The sequence below is a fragment of the Zea mays genome, chromosome 2 (genome assembly GCF_902167145.1).
Source record: "Zea mays cultivar B73 chromosome 2, Zm-B73-REFERENCE-NAM-5.0, whole genome shotgun sequence".
NCBI classification, from domain to species: Eukaryota; Viridiplantae; Streptophyta; class Magnoliopsida; order Poales; family Poaceae; genus Zea; species Zea mays.
In genome coordinates, this window is record NC_050097.1 from 236,362,397 (window position 1) to 236,385,878 (window position 23,482).

The window sequence follows — 23,482 nt, forward strand, 5'->3', positions numbered from 1 at the left end:
CCTTTGACGCACAAAGCAGGTGACACTAACACTACTAGCAAAATTAGTAATACTTTCTAGATTCTAAACCGGATTTCTAGATTCCAAACCCTATGAACTCATTTATCTTTCTCCACACATAAACACCACAATAAACATGCCCTTTCTGTTCATGCTACGATCCTGGCCACTTACCCATTGATATACAAAGGATGGGTGAATGCTCAGCATTGGTTTCTCACAGCACATTGCAGGTGACACTAACACCAGTAGTAAAAATGTAAAATCAGTAACCACCTGAATTGCTCAAAACAATTAGTTCATGAATACAACACAGTTAACCACAACTTTTAACATAATGTTACTTAGGCCACAGTTTCCCTCTACTCATCTTGTTATACAATCGGCCTTGCTACGCTACAGGGAACAACCTGACGGCGTCCCAAGAGACCCTTATGATGCCACCATTCCTCGCCTCCGCCTCCTGGAACGTCCACCCAAATGCCTCCGAAGGGTGGGGGAGCTCCCTCCACTTCTCGGTCCTGAGCTCAGTGACATCAACCACGCAAACGCAGCTCTTCGTTGTGCTCTTCCCTGGCGCTTGGAAGATCTTGCCCCTGCCAACCTCCTTCCCATCGTTGTCGACTAATGATACGAGGCGGCCGGGCTCCAGCGAGAAGGATCTCGTGAATGGACGTACCATCATCGTCGTGTTCGGGGATAGCTCTGTCTGCGACGTTTGCTCAGTGCTGTCCGGGCTCAACAGGCTACCACCTTTGGATAGAGCAGTCATCACACCTGCAGGGGGTAGATAGTTGTCCTCCCCGGCACTTTCTGAAGACTCACCGAGATGGGGAGTAGATGGTTTATCAGCATTCTCCGCCCTTTCTTTTGCAATGCGAGCAAGCTTAGCTTTCCGGATGTTCAACCTAGAAATTGCACGCGAAAACACTGTTACAAATAGCTTTAGATGAGAAGCACAAAAAACATTATTATCAATTTGAAGAAAGAAACTTCAAACAACGGTTAAGATACACAGTTTTACCAGTTTTAAGTTGTGATGCTGTGATCTCTGGGCCCTACAAAAGCACGGCCGTATTTTCCATAAATGAGAATGCATTCAGCAATTAAGACCTAAGAATAGAATGCCCCAAAGTGAAAAAATTACCGACAAACTTAACTTCTCTGACCAACTCTGCAATAGAACAGGGTTTTTGTGCATCTCAGGCTCATCTACTAGAGCCTTCTCTAATTCATCTATTTTCTCATTATTCATAAGGGGCCGCTTCCTTCTCTTAGGTTGCCTCTCATCATACATACTACTCTCTCCTTTCCCCTACTCCTGGAGATCGTTTTCTTTTGTAAATTCTGATGTTTTGAAATTATCCACGTTGCTGGATGCTGAATCAAGATCCATTCTGTTGTGCTGGTGTCCAGTCCTAACACCGGAAGCGACAGCCGAAGGGCCACCACTTGCTGTTCTTGCAACGCCAAGATGGACTAGGTCTTGGCCAACTGCATTCTGCAGGAAACCACCATTTCTAGAGACAGTGTTCTTTGGAGTCTCGTCCTCATCATTTCCTTCCGGATTTATTGTGGGTACTGGTGTAGACACTTCCATGTTATGTGCATCCTATTGCATCAGCTTTCGATTAGAATACAATTCACTGTGGACCCAAACCCAATCACCAGTCATGTTTCATTGACCCACTCATCTAAGTATTCACCTTTGAAAGATTATTCATTTTGGACGCTGGAGTGCTTGTCCGTGTTGGTAGGAGCTACTGCACCGGGCGCATGGCCTCCATGCTTTCTGGTGGAATATCATTTTGTACAACCTGAAACATTTCATAATGACGCCATACAACAATTGAAAAAATAAGAGAAAATTTGAAAGAAAACATGAAAACATGAAAATTCTGCCATAGAATGGATATTAAATTGACCTTTGAAGTTCACTGACAAAGGAGCCAAGGCCAGGAAAGGATGATGGGATAGTGTTGAGCTCAATTTGAAGTAGTGAATTGGTTTAAGAATCCAGCATATAGTCAGACCGGTGCAATCCTAAGTGTATATCCTAAAAGTGTATCAAGCACATATTAGTGGCTGGCTAAAAACAAGAGAAAGTTTGAAAGAAGCATTTACTAAAGGTCAAAACTGAGACACAGAGGCCGATAAGAAACAGTTTACTCACCTCTTTCGTATTTATAGACATCATCTTATCATGAATTTCTAGCAGCCTTGAGGTAAATTCATCAAACTGCTTTGTTCTGAAATTAGAAAATGATAATCCGCTATTAACCTGAAACTATTATATAACTGAGAATGTGAAAAATAGCTCGGCCTTCGATGACCTGACTAACAGAGAGTTATATTCTCCTCAAAATTCAAGGCGACAATCTTGTGATGATAAAAATCAGCTGACAATCTCATCTACTCACTGTATGCTCTGAACAAAGATATATACCACATTGGTACCAAAAGAATCCAGTGGATATAATTCAGAACGAGGCCGTGTCTGGGGCGGGAAGGCGTCCGGCAGCTCGGAGACGGAGACGGACCTGCTGGTGGTGCACTGGTGCGAGATGCAGGGGGAGGACATGGCGTGGGGGAAACCGATTCGTGGTGGCTGCCATCGTGCTCCGGCTTCGTGCCTTGGCGGCGGAGAAATTGGGAATGGTTGTTCGGCTGGTCCTAGTCCGATGTGGGCATGTGGCGGATCAATCTCCGGCTTGTTTCGGCTAGACCTGGCCACATGATCCAACCAACCAGACTCAACCGATTCGAAAAAAACTTGGCTGCATCTGATCCAAACTAATATAATAAATGATCACGGGTAATAATTCTTCACCAACAATAATTTACGGCTGGGTATAGGCCATGGTTATTACTTAAAATCTGACCCAACATAGAAAAACTCGACTTGGCACGTCAAACAAGAAGACACGAACCAACTTGACCCGATACTAGACACGGGTCGAATACGGGCCATGTTAAATGACCCATGATCCAACCTTAACTCGATCCGACGGTTGAACATGTTTAGTTTTGTAGTCGCGGCGTTAGGACAGACATTGTTGCTGCTTTGTAAAATTGTACTACTACCTTTTCTATCAAAACGAGACCTACACCTAAAACTTCTCAGAACTAAGGGGTGTTTGGTTTAGTAACTAATTTTTAGTCCCTCCATTTTGTTCTATTTTAGGTCTTGTTTGGATAACTGCAGCTCTAGAAAATTTAGTGGAGTTCCTGGAGCAGGTCATTAGGTGCTTTAGAAAATCATGGAGATCGAGTTATCTCTACTATACTTAAAGCAACAGTTTCAACGGTCGTCCTGCGTCAACTTTTTACAAAAAAGTCTCTACATTTCTTCTAAATTAACTCAGCGTAAAATGTCAAAAAGCGGTGCGGGAGGTGGGTTATGTTAAAAAGGGATGTAGGAGGTGGTGTTTGAACCCACACCTTGATGGAAGAATGGTGTGAGACACTGGACGAAGCTGTCTAACCAGTAAAACATCATGCTTAGGTATTTATAATATTGAATATAAATTGTACATATGTATATATGATTTTTTGTAATAAAAAAATAATCGTGTCGGGCCGAGGCTACAACCCAAGCACAGCACGGCGCTCGCGCCGAGTTGGCCCAGGCACTATTAAATGGGTCGTGCCTCGGGCCGGCTCGCCAGACACAACCCAGTTGGCCATCTATACCTCCACACGATAATGATGGTCCTCGCCTCAGTTGTCACCACCTCATTCGCCATTCTACTTAATTTCTCTCTCCCCTCATGCCTCCACCTCTGCGCCACCCCATTCTCGGCAGAGGGCGTAGGAGCATGCGCCTCCTACCCGTATTCGTCCGACACTAGCCTCGACACCGACTCGCGCAGTGGCTATTGCACGTCCACGAGGACGTTTCACATCATGCGCGCACCATCATATCGTTTTCGTCGTCGTCGGACATCCCGTTCATCTTCCTGGACTTCGCCCGGTTCTTCTTCCCCAACCTGCTGCCCTCGCCCACGGTCGTAGCCGCGAGCCGACCGACGCTCGCCGACGCAGGTACGGGGCGAGTCAGTCATGCTTCTGGCCTTTCTCTGTGCGTGCCGTCAAGGAGGACATAGTGGCGCCTGCCACGCTTAGGTTATCTTGGCGATGAGGAGTCCAGGTCTGAGATATTGGACAACCAAGGCCCGTAGCGTGGCAGCAGTCAGCATATGCTACATAGTTGGTGGTGTTGTTGTGTCGCTTCGGTGGGTCCAGGGCTGGAAAGACACTCGCATTCTCTCGCCCTTTTCGGATTGACGCCTAGTGCGGGTGCCTCTCGGTTTGGAGCTGCTCCGGCTGGGCTTCTTTCTCCGCTTGCGTGCTCTCTCCCTATATATCTAGCGGTGTACTACCTATGTCGCATCCAAATGCCCATGTCTTCGTCGTGTCTTTCTCTAGCAACGAACAGGTATGTCTGCCTCTTCCCTTCCCCTCAGGTATGTCTGCCTCTTCCCTTCCCCTCCTGCTCTACGAAACCTTGCAAGTGGGGAGGCGAGGGATGGGGGTCTCTGATTTGCTACCTATGGTACCCGTGCGTTCATAAAAAATATTATATGAAGAGCGGAGATAATCAATAAAAAATCTTGAGATCTTTTTGGTGGATAATTTATGTGGGTATTGTTGTGAGCCGTCGCAACGCACGGGTAACCGACTAGAAGCCTTTAAATGATAGTTAGGTAAGCCATTTTATTTATTATTTAGACTAAAAATATCTTTAAAACTATTTAAATTATATTATAAACTACAACTCCACGCTGGAGCTGGAACCTGAAGCCATCCCAAACATCCCCTTATTCCATAAATTGCAAATATGGAAACTTTGGCAATTTAGTGACTAAAATAAAATAAAATAGTGGGACTAAAAATTAGTCCCTAGAAACCAAACACCCCGACTCATTTATTCCTGCAATGTTTGTACTCATTAAGAATAGTTCAAGTGGCTTCATTTCCATTCCGTCATTTCACTTGCTTTTCTTTCTTTCAGTTCATATGACTAATACGATACAAATAGATTGATTGACCATAATGATAAATTGTTTATATGCATAGTGAAAATTGAAAGTCGCCTAGAGGGGGGGGGGGTGAATAGGCGTAATCTGAAATTTACAACTTTAATCACACACTACAAGCCAGGGTTAGTGTTAGAACAAATAACAAGTCCGGGAGAGAGAGGGGGAAAGCAAATCAAATGAAAATCAAGCGGATGAACACAATGATTTGTTTTACCGAGGTTTGGTTCCAAAGAACCTAGTCCCCATTGAGGAGGTCACAAAGACCGGGTCTATTCCAACCCTTTCCTCTCTCAAACGGTCACTTAGACCGAGTGAGCCTTCTTCCTTAATCTCACGGGTCACTAAGACCCCGCAAGGACCACCACACACTTGGTGTCTCTTGCCTCGCTTACAAAGCTCTTGAGAATAAGAATGGGAAAAGAAGAAAGCCAATCCAAGCGACAAGAACTCAAATGAACACAAAAATCTCTGTCACACAAGCCACCAAGTGTTTGCAGTGAATTTGGGACTCGAAGAGGATTTGACATTTTGTATTGTGTCTTGGAGTGAATGCTAGAGCTCTTGTATTGAATGTGATGTTCAGACAACTTGGATGCTTGGAGTTGTGGTGGTTGGGGGTATTTATAACCCTCAACGACCAACGTAGCTATTGGGGAGGCTGCTGGCGATGGGCACACCGGACAGTCCGGTGCGCCACCGGACAAGCACTGTAGGCTGTCCGGTGCGCCGCCACGTCACCCAACCGTTAGGGTTCGGAGCTCGGGCGACCGTTGGAGCTTTGTCCTCTTGCGGCACCGGACAGTCCGGTGCCACACGGGACAGTCCGGTGCCCCTCTAACTTCGCTGCTCTGACTTCGGTGTGACACTGTTGCTCATTGTAGCTCTTGTCAGAGTCGACTGTTGCGTGCTGGATAGTCGTTTCCCGGTGGCACACCAGACAGTCCGGTGACTTATAGGGGAGCGCGCCCGCGTTTTTCTGAGAGTAGCTGGTTAGACCCTGTACGGTCCTGGTGCACCGTACACTGTTCGGTGGCACACCAGACAGTCCTGTGCGCCAGACCACAGCACACTCAAGTCCTTTTTTGCTCCTTTTGGATTGGGTCCCTAACTTGAATATTTATTGGTTTGTGTTGAACCTTATGCACCTGTAGAACATGTATTCTAGAGAAAACTAGTTAGTCCATATATTTGTGTTGGACATTCAACCACCAAAATTAATTGTAGGAAAAGGTTAACCCTATTTCCCTTTCAATCTCCCCCTTTTTGGTGATTGATGCCAACACAAACCAAAGCAAATAGATAAAGTGCAGAAATGAACTAGTTTGCATAAGGTAAGTGCATAGGTTACTTGGAATTAAACCAATTGATAATCTTACTAGATATGAATGAATTGCTTTTCTTTTCTTTAACATTTTGGACCACATTTGCACCACCTGTTTTGTTTTTGCAAATTCTTTTGGAAAATCTTTTCAAAGTCTTTTTGCAAATAGTCAAAGGTATATGAATAAGATTGCAAGAAGCATTTTCAAGATTTGAAATTTCTCCCCTATTTCAAATGCTTTTCCTTTGACTAAACAAAACTCCCCTGAATGAAATTCTCCTCTTAGCTTTCAAGAGGGTTTTAAAATAGATACCAATTTAAAGATGAACTTCTAAAGATACCAATTGAAGGGGTTTTCATCATAGATACCAATGTGAAAAATACCAATTTAAAACTTTATACCAATTGAAATTTTGCTTTCTCAAGATAAGTGAAGCATGGATACCAATTGAGAAATTGCCAAATATCAATTAAAGCTTTATTTTGAAAATTTTGAAATCATGGTGGTGCGGTCCTTTTGCTTTGGGCTTAATATTTCTCCCCGTTTGGTATTAATCGCCAAAAACGGAGATGTTGAGAGCCTTTTAATATTTTCTCCCCATTGGTACAAGTAAATAAGAGTAAAGGATTATACAAATTTGCAGTGTGCGGAGTAGCGACGAAGGATTAATGATACCGTTAGAGTGGAAGCCTTGTCTTCGCCAAATACTCCATTTCCCTTTCAATCTACGACTTAGTATAGAAATATACTTGAAAACACATTAGTCGTAGCCTTGGTACATAAATAATAAGAAATATGCATTTGTACTAAATGAAAGAGACATGATCAAAGGTATATAAATGAGCTATGTGTGCAATGTTTCATTCAAAATTCCGAGAATCAAGTATATTTAGCTCATTCCAAAGTTTGCTAAAGGTTTTCTCATCTAATGGTTTGGTAAAGATATCAGCTAATTGATTCTTGGTGTTTACATAAGCTATTTTGATATCCCCCTTTGTTGGTGATCCCTCAGAAAGTGATACCGAATGTCTATGTGCTTAGTGCGGCTGTGTTCAACGGGATTATCCGCCATGCGGATTGCACTCTCATTATCACATAGGAGAGGGACTTTGCTCAATTGTAGCCATAGTCCCTGAGGGTTTGCCTTATCTAAAGTAATTGCGCACAACAATGGCCTGTGGCAATATACTCAGCCTCGGTGGTGGAAAGAGCTACTGAGTTTTGTTTCTTTGAAGCCCATGACACCAGGGATCTCCCTAGAAACTGACAAGTCCCTGATGTGCTCTTCCTATGAATCTTACACCCTGCCCAATCGGCACCGGAATATCCTATTAAATCAAAGGTGGATCCCTTGGGGTACCAAAGCCCAAACTTAGGAGTGTAAACTAAGTATCTCATGATTCTTTTCACGACCCTAAGGTGAAGTTCCTTAGGATCGGCCTAAAATCTTGCACACATGCATACGGAAAGCATAATATCTGGTCGAGATGCACATAAATAGAGTAAAGATCATATCATCGACCAGTATACCTTTTGATCTACGGATTTACCTCTCGTGTCGAGGTTGAGATGCCCATTGGTTCCCATGGGTGTCTTGATGGGTTTGCCATCCTTCATCCCAAACTTCTTAAGCATGTCTTGAATGTACTTTGTTTGGCTGATGAAGGTGCCCTCTTGGAGTTGCTTGATTTGAAATCCAAGGAAATACTTCAACTCCCCCATCATAGACATCTCAAATTTTTGTATCATGATCCTACTAAACTCTTCACAAGTTGATTTGTTAGTGAAAGTCACCTAGAGGGGGGTGGATAGGCAGAAACTGAAATTTATAACTTTAAACACACTAAAAGCCGGGGTTAGCGTTAGAACAAATATCAAGTCCAGGAGAGAGGGGAAAACAAATCAACTAAGAAATAAAACGGATGGACACGGTGATTTGTTTTACCGAGGTTTGATTCTAAAGAACCTAGTACCCGTTGAGGTGGTCACAAAGACCGGGTCTCTTTCAACCCTTTCCCTATCTCAAACGGTCACTTAGACTGAGTGAGCTTTCTTCCTTGATTTCTCGGGTCACTTAGACCCCGCAAGGACCACCACACGATTGGTGTCTCTTGCTTCGCTTACAAGGCTTTGAGAATAAGAATGAGAGAAAGAAGAAAGCCAACCAAGCAACAAGAGCAACAAAGAAACACAAGAACGATCCTCTCTTAAGTCCTAAAGCACTAGAATTGAATTGGAGACTTTGATTGGATCGGTGGCTTTGATTTGTGTCTTGGAGTGTTGCACTTTGCTCTTGTATTGAATGAAGTGTGGTGAATGCTTGGATGGTTGGAGTGGAGGTAGTTGATGGGTATTTATAGCCCTCAACCACCAAACAACCGTTGGGGAGGGGCTGCTGTCGATGGGCGCACCGGACAGTCCGGTGCGCCACCAGACACTGTCGGGTGCGCTAGCCACGTCACCCAACTAACCGTTAGGGTTCGGGCGCAGACGACCGTTGGAGGCTTTGTCTTCTAGTGGCACCGGACAGGTACTGTTCATTGTCCGGTGCGCCTCTGACGGCTGCTCTGCTCTGCCGCGCACTGTTTGCGCACTGTTCATCTTGAATTCAGCTTTTGCAGGCGACCGTTCCGCGAAGTAGCCGTTGCTCCGCTGGTGCACCGGACAGTCCGGTGAATTATAGCGGAGCACGCCCAGAAAAACCCGAGGGTGGCGAGTTTGGAGTTGTACGGTCCTGGTGCACCAGGGCACCCTTGGTTCCTTTGCTCCTTTAATTTTGAACTCTAACTTTGTTCTTTTATTGGTTTGTGTTCAACCTTTATGCACCTGTAGAATATATAATCTAGAGCAAACTAGTTAGTCCAATATTTGTGTTGGGCATTTCAACCACCAAAATTAATACTAGGAAAAGGTTAACCCTATTTCCCTTTCAATCTCCCCCTTTTTGGTGATTGATGCCAACACAAACTAAAGCAAATATATATAAGTGCAGAATTGAACTAGTTTGCATAAGGTGAGTGCATAGGTTACTTAGAATTAAACCAAATTATACTTTCACTAGATATGCATGGTTTGCTTTCTTTTATTTAACATTTTGGACCACACTTGCACCACTTGTTTCGTTTTTGAAAATTCTTTTGGAAAATGTTTTTAGTCAAAGGTATATGAATAAGATTGTAAGAAGCATTTTCAAGATTTCAAATTTCTCCCCCTGTTTCAAATGCTTTTCCTTTGACTAAACAAAACTCCCCCTAATGAAATTCTCCTCTTAGCTTTCAAGAGAGTTTTAATAGATATCAATTGGAAATATATTGAGATGTTAGTTTTGAAAATATACCAATTGAAGGTAAACATACCAATTTGAAATATATCAATTAAAATTTTTCGAAAGGTGGTGATGCGGTCCTTTTGCTTTTGGGCTAATACTTTCTCCCCCTTTGGCATTAATCGCCAAAAACGGAGACTTTTGTGAGCCCTGTTTACTTTCTCCCCATTGGTACAAGTAGATACGAGTGAAAGATTATACCAATTTGGAGAGTTATGTGGAGTGACGGCGAAGGGTAAGTGATATCAGTAGAGTGGAGTTGAAGCCTTGTCTTCGCCGAAGAACTCCATTTCCCTTTCAATCTATGACTTATTATAAGAATATACTTGAAAATACATTAGTCGTAGCAAATCAAAGGTATATCAATGAGCTATGTGTGCAAAGTTTCAATCAAAAATCCGAGAATCAAGTATATTTAGCTCATTCCTAAGTTTGCTAAAGGTTTTCTCATCTAATGGCTTGGTAAAGATATCAGCTAATTGTTCTTTGGTGCTAACATAAGCTATCTCGATATCCCCCTTTGTTGGTGATACCTCAAAAAGTGACACCGAATGTCTATGTGCTTAGTGCGGCTGTGTTCAACGGGATTATCCGCCATGCGAATTGCACTCTCATTGTCACATAGGAGAGGGACTTTGCTCAATTTGTAGCCATAGTCCCTGAGGGTTTGCCTCATCTAAAGTAATTGCGCACAACAATGGCCTGCGACAATAGACTCGGCTTCGGCGGTAGAAAGAGCTATGGAGTTTTGTTTCTTTGAAGCCCAAGACACCAGGGATCTTCGCAGAAACTGACAAGTCCCTGATGTGCTCTTCCTATCAATTTTACAACCCGCCCAATCAGCATTTGAATATCCTATTAAATCAAAAGTGGATCCCTTGGGGTACCAAAGTACAAACTTAGGAGTGTAAACTAAATATCTCATGATTCTTTTTACGACCCTAAGGTGAACTTCCTTAGGATCGGCTTGGAACCTTGCACACATGCATACAGAAAGCATAATATCTGGTCGAGATGCACACAAATAGAGTAAAGATCCTATCATCGACCGATATACATTTTGATCTACGGATTTACCTCTCGTGTCGAGGTCGAGATGCCCATTTGTTCCCATGGGTGTCTTGATGGGCTTGGCATCCTTCATTCCAAACTTGGTAAGTATGTCTTGTATGTATTTTGTTTGGCTGATGAAGGTGCCATCTTGGAGTTGCTTGACTTGAAATCCTAGGAAATACTTCAACTCCCCCATCATAGACATCTCGAATTTCTGTATCATGATCCTACTAAACTCTTCACAAGTAGATTTGTTAGTAGACCCAAATATGATATCATCAACATAAATTTGGCATACAAACAAATCTTTTGCAATAGTTTTAGTAAAGAGTGTAGGATCGGCTTTTCCGACTTTGAAGCCATTAGTGATAAGAAAATCTCGAAGGCATTCATACCATGCTCTCGGGGCTTGCTTGAGCCCATAAAGCGCCTTTGAGAGTTTATAAACATGGTTAGGGTACTCACTATCTTCAAAGCTGGGAGGTTGCTCAACATAGACCTCTTCCTTGATTGGTCCATTGAGGAAGGCACTTTTCACATCCATTTGATAAAGCTTGAAGCCATGGTAAGTAGCATAGGCAAGTAATATACGAATTGACTCAAGCCTAGCTACGGGTGCATAGGTTTTACCGAAATCCAAACCTACGACTTGTGAATAACCCTTGGCCACAAGTCGGGCTTTGTTCCTTGTCACCACACCATGCTCATCTTGCTTGTTGCGGAATACCCATTTGGTACCTACAACATTTTGATTAGGACGTGGAACTAAATGCCATACCTCATTCCTCGTGAATTTGTTGAGCTCCTCTTGCATTGCTAACACCCAATCCAAATCTTTTAATGCATCCTCCACCCTGTATGGCTCAATAGAGGACACAAAAGAGTATTGTTCACAAAAATGAGCAACTCGAGATCGAGTAGTTACCCCTTATGAATGTCACCGAGAATTGAGTTCACGGGGTGATCTCTTTAAATCCCTTGGTGGACTCTTGGGTGTGGCGGTCGTTGACCCTGTATCTCCTGCTCATCTTCCTTGTCTTCATCTCCCCCCTTGATCATTGTCCTCCTCTTGAGGTGGCTCATCCTCCTGATCTTCATTGTCTTGAGCCTGTTCCTCATCTTGAGTTGGTGGAGATGCTTGCATGGAAGATGACGGTTGATCTTGTGCTTGTGTGGGCTCTTCGGATTCCTTAGGACACACATCCCCAATGGACATGTTCCTTAGCGCGATGCACGGAGCCTCTTCATCATCTAATTCATCAAGATCAACTTGCTCCACTTGGGAGCCATTAGTCTCATCAAACACAATGTCACAAGAAACTTCAACTAATCCAGTGGATTTGTTGAAGACTCTATATATGCCCTTGTGTTTGAGTCATAACCAAGTAAAAAGCCTTCTACAGCCTTCAGAGTAAATTTAGATTTTCTACCTCTTTTAATAAGAATAAAACATTTGCTACCAAAGACTCTAAAATATGAAACATTGGGCTTTTTACCAGTGAGGAGTTCATATGATGTCTTCTTGAGGATTCGGTGAAGATATAACCTGTTGATGGAGTAGCAGGCGGTGTTAATCGCCTTAGCCCAAAACCGGTCCGGAGTCTTGTACTCATCAAGCATGGTCCTTGCCATGTCTAGTAGAGTTCTATTCTTCCTCTCCACTACAAGAGAACTCATGCTTGATGCCCTCGTCCTCAAGAAAGCCTTCGATTTGAGAGTTCTTGAACTCCGTTCCATTATCACTTCTAATCTTTTTGATTCTCAATCCGAACTCATTTTGAGCCCATCTCAAGAATCCCTTTAAAGTCTCTTGGGTTTGTGATTTTTCCTGCAAAAAGAGTATCCAAGTGAAGCGAGAATAATCATCCACAATTACTAGATAGTACTTACTCCCGCCGATGCTTATATAAGCTATCGGGCCGAATAGATCCATGTGGAGTAACTCCAGTGGTCTGTCTGTTGTCATTATGTTTTTGTGTGGATGGTGGGAGCCAACTTGCTTTCCTGCCTGACATGCGCTACAAACCCTGTCTTTCTCAAAATGAACATTTGTTAGTCCCAAAATGTGTTCTCCCTTTAGAAGCTTGTGAAGATTCTTCATTCCAACATGGGCTAGTCGGCGATGCCAGAGCCAACCCATATTAGTCTTAGCAATTAAGCAAGTATCGAGTTTAGCTTTGTTAAAATGAACTAAGTATAGCTGACCCTCTAATACTTCCTTAAATGCTATTGAATCATCACTTCTTCTAAAGACAGTAACACCTATATCCGTAAAAAGACAGTTGTAACCCATTTTGCATAATTGAGAAACTGAAAGCAAGTTATAATCTAAAGAATCTACAAGAAAAATATTGGAAATAGAATGGTCAGGTGATATAGCAATTTTACAAAGTCCTTTGACCAAACCTTGATTTCCATCCCCGAATGTGATAGCTCGTTAGGGATCTTCGTTTTTCTCATAGGAGGAAGAACATTCTTTTCTCCCCTCTCATGTGGTTTGTGCATCCGCTATCAATTATCCAACATGAGCCCCGGGATGCATAAACCTGAAAAATAGTTTTAAGCCTTGTTCTTAGGTACCCAATCAGTCTTAGGTCCTTTCACGTTAGAAACAAGCACCTTGGGTAACCAAACACAAGTCTTAGAGCCCTTGTGTTTGCCCCCAACATATTTGGCAACTACTTTGCCTGATTTGTTAGTTAAAACATATGATGCATCAAAAGTCTTAAATGAAATATTGTGATCATTTGATGCAGTAGGGGTTTTCTTTTTAGGCATTTTAACATGAGAAGAATGCCTAGAGCTAGAAGCCTCATTCTTATACATAAAAGCATGGTGAGCAACAAAATGAGATTTCTTAGCATGAATTCTCCTAATTTTGTGTTCAGGGTAATTAGCATGATATAAAATATATTCCTCATTATCCTGAACCATGGGAGCTTTGCCCTTAACAAAGTTAGACAATTTCTTAGGGGCATTAAGTTTGACATTGCTTCCCTGTTGGAAACCAATGCCATCCTTGATGCCAGGGGGTCTCCCACTATAGAGCATGCTTCTAGCAAATTTAAATTTTTCATTTTCAATTTCATGTTCATTGATTTTAGTAGTTAATTGAGCTATATGACCATTTTGTTGTTTAATTAAAGCAAGGTGATCATGAATAGCATTAACATTAACATCTCTACATCTCGTACAAATAGTAACATGATCAACAGTAGATGTAGAGGATTTGCAAGATTTTATTTCTTCTATCTTAGCATTTAAGATTGCATTCTCATCTCTAAGCCGGGAAATAGAATCATTGCAAACATTTAAATCCTTAGCCTTGGAAATTAAACTATCATTTTTGATCCTAAGGCTAGAAATTGATTCATTCAATTTATAAATCTTAACAATTAAACTAGCATTTTTATTTCTAAGATTGGTAATTGAATCATGGCAAATGCCTAGCTCCTTAGTCAAGTTTTCATTTTTCTCTACTTCCTGAGCATACACATTCTTCACTTTAATATGCTTTTTATTTTCCTTAATAAGGAATTCCTCTTGGCTATCCAAGAGTTCATCCTTCTCATGGATGGCACCTATCAATTCATTTAATTTTCCCTTTTGGTGCATGTTAAGGTTGGCAAAAGGGTAAGTATATCATCTTCATCATCACTAGAACTACTCTCATCACTAGATGTAGTATACTTGGGGTGGTTTTAGATTGTACCTTTTTCTTTTTGTCGTCCTTTGCCATGAGGCACTTGTGGCCGACGTTGGGGAAGAGGAGGCCCTTGTTGACAGCGATGTTAGCGGCGTCCTCGTCGGAGGAGGAGTCGGTGGAGCTCTCGTCGGAGTCCCATTCCCAACATACGTGGGCATCACCGCCCTTCTTCTTGTAGTATCTTTGCTTCTCCTTCTTCTTCCCCCTCTTGTCGTTGTCCCTGTCACTATCACTAGACATAGGGAATTTAGCGATAAAATGACCGGGCTTACCACATTTGTAGCACACCCTCTTGGAGCGGGGTTTGTAGTCCTTCCCCCTCCTTTGCTTGAGGATTTGGCAGAAGCTCTTGATGATGAGCGCCATTTCCTCGTTGTCGAGCTTGGAGGCGTCGATGGGAAGCCTACTTGATGTATACTCCTCTTTCTTCTCTTCCGTCGCTTTGAATGCGACGGGTCGCACCTCGGGTGTGGAGGTGCCGCCTTGCTCAAAGTTGACAATTTGTTTGGAGCCTTTGATCATTAGTTCAAAGCTCACAAACTTCCCAATTACCTCCTCGAGAGACATTATCTTATATCTAGGATCACCACGTATTAATTGAACTTGAGTAGGATTACGAAATACGAGGGATCTAAGAATAACCTTGACCATTTCATGGTCATCCCTTTTTGTACTCCCGAGGTTGCGCACTTGGTTGACCAAGGTTTTGAGCCGGTTGTACGTCGCCTGTGGCTCCTCTCCTTGGTTGAGGACGAATCGACCGAGCTCCCCCTCGATCGTCTCCCGCTTGGTGATCTTGGTCACCTCATCTCCTTCGTGTGCGGTCTTTAGGACATCCCAAATCTCCTTGGCGCTTTTTAACCCTTACCACCTTAAAGTGCCAGATTTGGGCGACCTCGTCCGAGTCGTAGCCCTTGTCTCCCACCGTGGGTACATGCGCTCCAAACTCAACAATGTCACATATGCTTGCGTGGAGTGAGGTTAGGTGATGCCTCATTTTATCACTCCACATACAATAATCTTCACCATCAAAATACAGTGGTTTGCCTAATGGAATGGAAAGTAAAGGAGCGCGTTTAGAAATGCGGGGATATCATAGGGGGATCTTACTAAACTTCTTGCACTCATGGCGCCTAGAAGTGACGGACGCCGCATCGGAGCCGGAGGGCGACGAAGAGTCGGTCTCGTAGTAGACCACTTTCTTCATCTTTTTCTTCTTGTCGCCACTCCGATGCGACTTGAAGCGGGGAGGTGATTCCTCCCTTCCTTTGGCGTCGGACTCCCTTGATGGAGCCTTCCGGTGGCTTGTGGCCTTCTCGCCGGTTTCCATCTCCCTCTTGGCGGATCCTCCCGACATCACTTCGAGTGGTTAGACTCTAAATGAAGTACCGGGCTCTGATACCAATTGAAAGTCGCCTAGAGGGGGGTGGATAGGCGGAAACTGAAATTTACAACTTTAAACACACTACAAGCTGGGGTTAGCGTTAGAACAAATATCAAGTCCGGGAGAGAGGGGAAAACAAATCAACCAAAAAATAAAAAGAATGGACACGGTGATTTGTTTTACCGAGGTTCGGTTCTAAAGAACCTAGTCCCCGTTGAGGTGGTCACAAAGACCGGGTCTCTTTCAACCCTTTCCCTCTCCCAAACGGTCACTTAGACCGAATGAGCTTTCTTCCTTGATTTCTCGGGTCACTTAGACCCCTCAAGGACGACCACACGATTGGTGTCTCTTGCTTCGCTTACAAGGCTTTGAGAATAAGAATGAGAGAAAGAAGAAAGCCAACCAAGCAACAAAGAAACACAAGAACGATCCTCTCTCAAGTCCTAAAGCACTAGAATTGAATTGGAGACTTTGATTGGATCGGTGGCTTTGATTTGTGTCTTGGAGTGTTGCACTTTGCTCTTGTATTGAATGAAGTGTGGTGAATGCTTGGATGGTTGGAGTGGAGGTGGTTGAGGGGTATTTATAGCCCTCAACCACCAAACAACCGTTGGGGAGGGGCTGCTGCCGATGGGCGCACCGGACAGTCCGGTGCGCCAGCCACGTCACCCAACCGTTAGGGTTCGGGCGCAGACGACCGTTGGAGGCTTTGTCTTCTAGTGGCACCAGACAGTCCGGTGCCGCATCGAACATATACTGTTCATTCTTCGGTGCGCCTCTGGCGACTGCTCTGCTCTGCCGCGCACTGTTCATCTGGAATTCAACTTTTGCAGGCGACCATTGCGCGAAGTAGCCGTTGCTCCGCTGGTGCACCGGACAGTCCGGTGGCACACCGGACGGTCCAGTGAATTATAGCGGAGCACGCCCAGAAAAACCTAAGGGTGGTGAGTTTGGAGTTGTACGGTCCTGGTGCACCGGACATTGTCCGGTGCGCCAGATCAGGGCACCCTTAGTTCCTTTGCTCCTTTGATTTTGAACACTAACTTTGTTCTTTTATTGGTTTGTGTTGAAACTTTATGCACCTGTAGAATATATAATCTAGAGCAAACTAGTTAGTCCAATATTTATGTTAGGCATTTAAACCACCAAAATTAATACTGGGAAAAGGTTAACCCTATTTCCCTTTCAGTTAGTAGACCCAAATATAATATCGCCAACATAAATTTGGCATACAAACAAATCTTTTGCAACAGTTTTAGTAAAGAGAGTAGGATCGGCTTTTCTGACTTTGAAGCCATTAGTGATAAGAAAATCTCGCAGGCATTCATACCATGCTCTTAGGGCTTGTTTGAGCCCATAAAGCGCCTTTGAGAGTTTGTACACATGGTTAGGGTACTCACTATCTTCAAAGCCGGGAGGTTGCTCAACGTAGACCTCTTCCTTGATTGATCCATTGAGGAAGGCACTTTTCACGTCCATTTGATAGAGCTTAAAGCCATGGTAAGTAGCATAGGCAAGTAATATACGAATTGACTTAAGCCTAGCTACGGGTGCTTAAGTTTCATCAAAGTCCAAACCTTCGACTTGTGAATAACCCTTGGCCACAAATCGGGCTTTGTTTCTTGTCACCACACCATGCTCAACTTGCTTGTTGCGGAATACCCATTTGGTACCTACAACATTTTGATTAGGACGTGGAACTAAATGCCATACCTCATTCCTCGTGAAGTTGTTGAGTTCCTCTTACATAGGCAGCACCCAATCCGGATCTCTTAGTGCATCCTCTACCCTGTATGGCTCAATAGAGGAAACAAAAGAGTAATGCTCACAGAAATGTGCTACTCGATATCTAGTGGTTACCCCCTTATGAATGTCACCGAGGATGGAGTTGACGGGGTGATCTCTTTGAATTGCTTGGTGGACTCTTTGGTATGGTGGTCTTTGACCCTGTATTTCTTGATCATCTTCCTTGTCTTCATTATCTTCATCTCCCCCTTGATCATTGTCCTCCTCTTGAGGTGGCTCAATCTCTTGATCATTACCTTCATCATCTTGAGCCTGATCCTTATCTTGGGTTGATGGAGATGCTTGGTTGGAAGATGACAGTTGATCTTGTGCTTGTGGAGGCTCTTCGGATTCCTTAGGACACACATCCCCAATGGACATGTTCCTTAGCGCGATGCATGGAGCCTCTTCATCATCTAGCTCATCAAGATCAACTTGCTCCACTTGGGAGCCGTTAGTCTCATCAAACACAATGTCAGAAGAAACCTCAACTAATCTAGTGGATTTGTTGAAGACTCTATATGCCCTTGTATTTGAGTCATAACCAAGTAAAAAGCCTTCTACAGCCTTAGGAGTAAATTTAGATTTTCTACCTCTTTTAATAAGAATAAAACATTTGCTTCCAAAGACTCTAAAATATGAAACATTGGGCTTTTTACCGGTGAGGAGTTCATATGATGTCTTCTTGAGGATTCAGTGAAGGTAGAGCCGATTGATGGAATAGTAGGCGGTGTTAATCGCCTCGGCCCAAAACCGGTCGGTGTCTTGTACTCATCAAGCATGGTCCTTGCCATGTCCAATAGAGTTCTATTCTTCCTCTCTACTACACCATTTTGTTGAGGTGTGTAGGGAGAAGAGAACTCATGCTTGATGCCCTCATCCTGAAGAAAGCCTTCGATTTGAGAATTTTTGAACTCCGTCCCATTGTCGCTTCTTATCTTTTTTATCCTTAATCCAAACTTGTTTTGAGCCTATCTTAAGAATCCTTTTAAGGTCTCTTGGGTTTGAGATTTTTCCTGCAAAAAGAATACCCAAGTAAAGCGAGAATAATCATCCACAATAATAAGACAATACTTACTCCCGCCGATGCTTATGTAAGCTATCAGGCCGAATAGATCCATGTGGAGTAGCTCGAGCGACCTGTCAGTCGTCATGATGTTCTTGTGTGGATGATGAGCACCAACCTGCTTTCCTGCTTGACATGCGCTACAAACCCTGTCTTTCTCAAAATGAACATTGGTTAGTCCTAAAATGTGCTCTCCCTTTAGAAGTTTGTGAAGATTCTTCATCTCGACATGGGCTAGTCGGCGATGCCAGAGCCAACCCATGTTAGTCTTAGCAATTAAGCAAGTGTCTAGTTCAACTTGATTAAAATCAACTAAGTATAGCTAACCCTCTAGCACTCCCTTAAAAGCTATTGAATCATCACTTCTTCTAAAGACAGTAACACCTATATCAGTAAAAAGACAGTTGTAGCCCATTTTACATAATTGAGAAACAGAAAGCAAATTGTAATCTAAAGAGTCTACAAGAAAAACATTGGAAATAGAATGGTCAGGTGATATTGCAATTTTACCAAGTCCTTTGACCAAACCTTGATTTCCATCCCCGAATGTGATAGCTCGTTGGGGATCTTCATTTTTCTCATAGGAGGAGAACATCATTTTCTCCCCTGTCATGTGGTTTGTGCACCCGCTATCGATTATCCAACTTGAACCACCGGATGCATAAACCTACAAAACAAATATAGGCCTTGTTCTTAGGTACCCAAACGGTCTTGGGTCCTTTCACATTAGAAACAAGCACCTTGGGTACCCAAACACAGGTCTTTGGACTCTTGTGTTTGCCCCCAACATATTTGGCAACTATTTTGCCTGATTTGTTAGTAAGCACATAGGAAGCATTAAAAGTCTTAAATGAAATGTTGTGCTCATTTGATGTAGTAGGATTTTTATTTTTAGGCAATTTTTCATGAGTTGATTACCTAGAGCTAGAAGCCTCATTTTATACATATATGCATGATGAGAAACAATGTGAGGTTTTCTAGCATGAATTCTCCTAATCTTATGTTTGGGATAGTTTGCAGGATATAAAATGTAACCCTCACTATCCTGAACCATGGGAGCTTTGCCTTTCACAAAATTAGACAATCTTTTAGGGGCATTAAGCTTGACATTGCTTCCCTATTGGAAACCAATGCCATCCTTAATGCTAGGGCGTCTCCTATTATAGAGCATGCTTCTAGCAAATTTAAACTTTTCATTTTCAAGTTCATGCTCATTAATTTTAGCAGTCAAATTAGCTATGTGATCATTTTGTTGTTTAATCATGTTAATGTGATCGTCAATAGCTTCAACATTAATATCTCTACATCTAGTGCAAATGGAAACATGCTCGACAGTAGATGTAGAGGGTTTGTGTAACACCCTGAATTTGGGGGTAGAATTTTTTCTTCTTTTCTCTCACCAAATTCGGGCGTTACTCTCTTTTCTCTTTCCCCGTTTACTCCTTCTTCCCAATTCCAAACCAGTATAGCGGCAGGTGTCCGTGTCATGTATAAACCAAAACCTAAGTGCCATGGGTGTTGCATCATGCCGAAGCACATTTCTTTGTCTGATGTTGAAAGTTCGTCTCGTTCCGTTCCGGATTTCGGTTCGCGATTTAATTTCCGTTTAGTGGTCGTGCACGTCGTGGGTTTTCGATCCGCGAAGTGGCTCGGCCCAACCTAGGCCAACCCCCCCATGCGCCCCCTCCTCTCCTCCCTCTCTCATTTGGATCTCCCGCGCAAACAACCTCTCCTCTCCTTCTTCCACCTCTCTCTCCCCGTGGTGCCCTAGGATTTGGAGACGACGATCACCGGATTTTGGACCCCGAGGTGAGCTCCCCTCCCCTTCTCCTCTCTCTCAACCTCTCCCTCCTCTTCTCCCCCCCCCCCCCCCCCGCGCGCGCCCTCCCTCTCCCCGCTCGCCCGCGCGCCCCCGCCCCCCGCTCGGCCGCCCCTGGCCGGTTCAACCGCCCCCCTGGCCGGTTCAACCGCCCCGGCCCCGGCTCGGCCGCCCGTTCCCCCGTCCCGGCCTCGCCCGACCGTATCTTCGCTCGCCCGCGCTCGCGGTGATTATTTGTTAATTAGCGTGTTGCGTCGCGCGCTTCGCCGCGCGACGGATTTGTCTAAATTCAGATTCTATCTTGTGTTGCGTCGTGCGCTTCGTCGCGCGACGATCCATTTTTGTTTCAGGTTGTTTAAGGTGTAACGCCGCGTGTGTATTCATGCGACGTTCCACTTTGGACTCAGTTTAGTCGACGTATGCCGTCGTGCGCTTCGTCGCGCGACGCTTAACGTCTCCTCTTAACTAAGGCGAAGTGTCTCATTGCGTGCTCGGTCGCGCGACGAGTCGTTAACTTCTTAATTTGTTTTAGAGAGCTTTGTCGCGCGTCTCGCCGCGCGACCATCCTTTTTATTTATCTCCACCTGCTTATAATAATTAGACATGAAACATGACTTTACTTTACGCTAAACATAGTATCTACATTAAATTTCCTTCCATTAAGCGAGTGGTTAATTTATAATCATGTAACGTGATCGTTTCTCGACTGTCTTTTCCTCTTTCTCTCTTAACCGTACTCGCGAGCCCGTGTGGAACGTCTGTTTACTTATTGCATTCTATTGTATGGTGTACTGTTCTTTTGTATTAAATGTGTGGATGTATGTATGTTTGCGCTCGCATAGAGAACGATCCGGTTGAAGAGCCCGAGGAACTCGCAGGAGAAGCCCCTGAGCAGCAGTCGGTTGGTGGAGGCAAGTGTCCCTTGACCTATCTCTGTCCTATTCATTATTTAATTCACCTCCCTCTTTACACATTTATGCCTAAGGATTGACTAGCTTTTGTGATCCATGTCCTTGTTCACCTATTTGGGTTGGATTATTATTGTTTAGCTTTATGCTATTGCTCAAACTCTAATCAATGAACATGATGAGATTATCTATGATACGCTGTTTTCCCTTCTCTTATTATGATGTTGTACTTGTGGTCATCAAGGGGGCTCGAGCGGTTTCTCGAGTGCCTCTCCGTAAGGACCTGTTCTATGGATGACCGCCCGGGAAAACAGTGCAACCATGAGGGTGGAATGGGATGCCCTTAGCTGAATAATTAGAGGATCCGGGGTGTAGATCACTTAGCCGTCGTGCCGTCAATGGGGCTCGGTGTATGCGGCTCGCTCTGCCAAGTTTGGGTTCGCCCCTTGGGGAGGAGTGCGGTGCATTTAGGAAACCTAACGGGTGGCTACAGCCCCGGGGAATCTTTGTAAAGGCTACGTAGTGATGCCCTGCTGGGTCACCTTGGTAGTGATCAATGGAGAGTCATGATCTCCGGGCAGAATGGGAATCACGGCTTGTGGGTAAAGTGCACAACCTCTGCAGAGTGTTTGAAAACTGATATATCAGCCGTGCTCGCGGTTATGAGCGGCCAAGGGAGCTCCAGTGATTAGTGAAACTTGATCAGAGATGGTTGGTTTACAGATGATGATGAGGATGGTTATGATTATGCTTATGGTGCTTGTAAGTGGTACTCTTTCCGTTTGGAAAGGAGTACGTTTGGGTTAATAACTTGGGTTAATGCTAAAACTTGGCTTTCTACTAGTAAGTAATAATCTGACCAACTAAAAGCAACTGCTTGACTTATCCCCCACATAAAGCTAGTCCACTACAGCCAAACAGGATACTTGCTGAGTATGTTGATGTGTACTCACCCTTGCTCTACACACCAAACCCCCCCATCCCCAGGTTGTCAGCATTGCAACCACTGCTCAGGCGAAGATGAAGCCGTGGAAGGAGACTTCCAGGAGTTCCAAGACTACGACGAGTTCTAGGTGTGGGTTAGCGGCAACCCCCAGTCGGCTGCCTGTGAAGGCCACGGTTATCTACGTTTCTTTTCCGCACTTTGATTTATTGTAAGGACTATATGGACGTCTCAGACGTATGATGTAATCGACTACTATTTCCCTTATTAATACTATTTTGAGCACTGTGTGATGATGTCCATGTTATGTAACTGCTGTGTACGTGAATAACTGATCCTGGCACGTACATGGTTCGCATTCGGTTTGCCTTCTAAAAACCGGGTGTGACATAAGTGGTATCGAAGCCCGTGCTGACTGTAGGACCGCTAACCTAGAGTAGAATGGTCGTTCTAAGGACTATAGACCTCTGTCTCTGCCTTGACTTTGATATCCCTTGAAAAGTTGGTCATACCTACCAAACCTATGTTCTACTATATATTATACCTTGCTGAAAATCATGTTTTATCCTAATCCTTCATTTATTTATGGTCTATTACTTGCTGGTCATATTGATTCTGTTCTCACCCTTTTGCTTGCGATGTCTTTTATAGATGGCTCGACTTAGACACACTGCACGAAAGTCAGTCATCCCCTTCTTACCCTCCCGCCTTGCTGAGCGTCCGCTTCGCCGTCCCGTGGCCGGACAGTCCAGCCACTTGGAGAGACTGCACCACCGCCTGCATGAGGAGCAGGAACGTCGACGACAGGAGCAGCAGGGCTCTTCTTTCTCGCTCCAACAGGAGATAGAGTCTGTGAGGAGCTGCTCCCCTGTGCTTCCTCTGGAGGTGCCCCCTGCACCACCAATGGGCGCCCCAGCTTCTGGAGTAGCTGCTGGAGGAGACCCAGACGACGGAGGTGGCGACGACAGCTCGAGCCACGACACCGACTTCTCTGCTAACCTTGAGCCGGAAGGATGGGTTGCTCGACCCATCACTCGCGACGCTGCTCGCGGGTGTCACTTCCACGATGCGCTCGACACCCTGCTACGTCGGGTATTTAACCGGCATACTTGGTCCATCGAGTATCGCT

At 44.1% G+C, this 23,482-nt stretch overlaps 1 protein-coding gene and 1 long non-coding RNA gene across 3 annotated transcripts in view; both read right to left on the reverse strand.

The window, feature by feature from the left end:
- Positions 1-23,482, reverse strand: part of LOC100273590 (Glutathione synthetase chloroplastic) — a 69,117-nt gene that overhangs the window by 16,606 nt on the left and 29,029 nt on the right. The gene's annotated exons all lie outside the window — the stretch shown is intronic.
- LOC118476442 (uncharacterized) lies at positions 1,707-10,147 on the reverse strand. 2 transcript variants are annotated; one of them, XR_004856543.1, is made up of 4 exons: positions 2,541-2,733; positions 2,174-2,249; positions 1,926-2,056; positions 1,707-1,817 (listed from the first exon to the last, which is right to left on the reverse strand). It is a non-coding gene; the product is annotated as an uncharacterized lncRNA (long non-coding RNA). The 2 variants fall into 2 exon arrangements; XR_004856542.1 differs by having other exon boundaries at positions 2,174-10,147.